The following is a 3,270-nucleotide window of genomic DNA, read 5'->3' as shown; positions in this document are numbered from 1 at the left end:
AAACCAACCTCAACTAAAAAGTACCTCTTTTATAAAACAACTTTTTTAAAACCGAAACCCACAACAACAACCTCACATACCAAACAGACCCTAAAAACATCTTGTAGCTTGAGCTTGAGCCTTGGCGACCCTTTTGCATATCAAACTTTTTTTAAAATTACACTTGGTATCTTACTCAACACTGCCTTATCAAAAAGCGTTTTAAAAAAAAACCTTGTATATTAATAAAGAAAATTACTAAAAACATTATGTAGTTTAAGCACATGAACACTTTACATACAAACTTTCAAAAATATCATTGTATATAATAATCCACCATTATCCATTGAATTTGGCACCATCTCTCTCTCTTCTCTCTCTCTCTCCCTCCCTCCCTCCCTCCTGATCGCCATTTACCCCTTGAACCCTAGCCATCATTGTTCTCCTTAAACTCCGAGCACAACATTCACGCGCTTAACCCACACCCACCACTGCTTTTCTCTCAATCTTGAACCACCATTTTTTTAATAACTGTATATGGATGTTTTTTAATAACCCTCCCTTTCATTTATAAGGACAAATCAGGCCACAAAAAGTCATAACATGTACTAAACATATAATATTTTTAACGGTTTTTGGACAATCACTAATGATCATAAATTTGAAATTAATCATATAAGTAATATGATGTAAAGTTAGTATGCAAAGTATTTTACATGTTCAAACTACAAAATGTTTCTAACTTGTTATTGTCACATCAGGTATGGATTAAAAACTAGATTAATTTTTAATTTTACATATAAATGTTTTATGATATCAAATGTAGTAAAACTACAAAAAAAAATAATCATTTACCATAAATAACTTCTATCGAAAAGAAAAATTACGCCAAAGAAAAAAAAAAACTTTATAATCTAAAAACTTTAAATGAAATTTGATATTATAAAACTATTCTAAAACTTTTTTGATTTTTTTTCAAAATTAACCACTTGTTTTATTATCATTGTTAGAATTGTAAAACAATATTATATATTTGCGATGCATATGGTAAAAAAAAAAAAAAAACTATTGCTATAAAAGATTTGCGTTAAACAATTGTGCATGTATGATTATATCTAAACAAATTCTAGATGCATATAAATTATTAAAAAATGGCATGAATGATTTGTTTTTCCAAAATAGTGGGCCATGGAATATTGTTGTTAAATAATAAGTACGTTTAATTTGGGAAGTTAGTTAGATCAAATATTATGAAGATATAATTACACACATTATTAGCATTTTTATTTCAAATTTTAAAACTACAAGTACATGTACATGCACGATTTTTTTTTTTTGTCTCCCGCGTTGACTATTTTTCTCCCAGTACCGCTGCCGTTCTTGTTTCGCCTCCTTCCATTAATCTCCCTCTAGAAGCTCAATTATTAGAGTGAGAAGGGACATCGCCAGATATCTGAGGGAAATCGCATGCAGATTAGTTCTTAAAGTAGTCGTGCAGCAATAAACCGTGAGGTTTTCGCGTGATCACTCGCCGTACCACCCTCTCTCTATAAATAACGTTTTTGACCTGCATATAGCATACACTCAAATACTCAATGGATCCTCGTGTATGGCACACCACTTACTCCTATGCCCTGGGGGCGCCACTGTAAATAGTAAGTATACACCCTCGCTTATTGCTTATCCTCTAGTGTAAATTTTTATCATTGGTGTATGCGCATGTTTTCCCTTTCTTTTCTTTTTGTGTTTTGGCATGTGTGTTTTGTTAGTCCTAGAATCGATGTAATAAGCTAGGTTCCTCTGGCAAAGATCAATGTGAGCAAATCATCTCAAATTTTTTGACGGTTGGTTTCTCGAAAAAGTGGCCGGTTTTCTGTCAGTACTGATGAATTTTGATAAAAGAGGTTTCGGGACATATCCATGAGTAAATGAATCTATGAACTCATGAATGATGAATTGTCTACCTCTCTTTAACCCCATGTTATTTCAATCTCTCTTTAATTAGACTTGTTTAGCACAAGGTGAAAGTCATATTCTGGAAGATCACAAGAACAGAATAGGAAAGAGGAGAAAAAATGATTTTGGGAAGCATGGCAAAGGCTTTTAAGGTAAAGAAACACACTACTCTTTCTCTCTTACCTGAAGCTGAAATGAAACCCCGGAGAAAATTAAAAAGCAACTGTTGGGGGTTTTGTTTATTGTTCTTGTTCTCTTGTCTTGCAGAAAAGGAAACAAGGGGTGAAGCAAGTCTTTGAAACAGTCTTTGGTAAAACAAATTCCACGGTTGGGACCAAGAAAATAGAAAAACCAAGAAAATTCCGTGGATAAATTATTGCATCAAATGACGGTTGCATCTCTTTTTCTCGTAGTTTAGATTGTTAACATATTTTTTATCTACTGATGATTTTGAAATAAGAATTTATCATTTACGCGTCTAAAACCTAATAAATCAATCACTAATTGGCGGTTGGTTTTCTGTGTGATATTCTATATTATTTATGATCTTGCAGCTTGGATCTGAAGTATTTGAGCAGCTTAAGGAGGAATCTGCAATCCTATGTCCAGATTCCAATAATTTGGATGTCTTGATTTTGGAAACTAAAAAACTTTCTGACATCATCTTGCCATTGAAAGATCGCAGCAAGATGCTCGACAAACGAATTCAACTTTTGTGTGAGATGATGGTGCTGAAATGATAATCTTCATGTTATCTTTTGGACATTTTATATGCTTTTGTAGACATTTGTGCAGTTAGATTCTAAAAACTGCAGAGCTTATGTACGTCATTTTCATGGTTTAATGAAGAGATGTTCTGTGAGTTTCACTTGTTGCTCTATATATTTATCCATCTCCCAACAATTCAGGAATTAAGTATGTACATTTTTCATGCTTCATGAAGAGTACTTGATAAAGGTCGAATCTTGTGGCAGGTTCTCTTGAGGGGTTATCCTGTAATCCTATTTGGATTCTTGTTTTATAGTAAGGTAAGCTCCTACTTGTATATAGAAACTAAAAAAACAGAAAGAAAGACAAAAACAATATGTTAGGGCAATTAAGAGTGATGGACGCACTGTTAATCTCAATTGATCATGTGGTCATGAAGTATAAAAATAAAAAGCATTGAAACAAACGAAATTGAGATCTGTGAAGAAATGCTTGAAATAATCTTAAGGTAAAGATTTTTAAAGAAGACAAGTAATGTCTTTTGGTTTCTAGTTGGTGGCATGTGACAACCAGGCGTCTGAGATAATGGCGTGATTTGGATCTATTAAAAAGGATCTGCAGCCGCAA

At 33.0% G+C, this 3,270-nt stretch overlaps 1 long non-coding RNA gene across 1 annotated transcript; it reads left to right on the top strand.

Moving 5' to 3' along the window:
- Positions 1-2,282: 2,282 nt before the first annotated feature.
- Positions 2,283-2,797, top strand: LOC140955353 (uncharacterized). The gene is made up of 2 exons (XR_012169330.1): positions 2,283-2,326; positions 2,490-2,797. It is a non-coding gene; the product is annotated as an uncharacterized lncRNA (long non-coding RNA).
- The last annotated feature ends 473 nt before the right edge of the window (positions 2,798-3,270 follow it).

This window comes from Populus alba, chromosome 3 (genome assembly GCF_005239225.2).
Source record: "Populus alba chromosome 3, ASM523922v2, whole genome shotgun sequence".
NCBI classification, from domain to species: Eukaryota; Viridiplantae; Streptophyta; class Magnoliopsida; order Malpighiales; family Salicaceae; genus Populus; species Populus alba.
The sequence above is the reverse complement of the archived record's forward strand: the minus strand, read 5'-3'. Positions and strand labels throughout refer to the sequence as shown.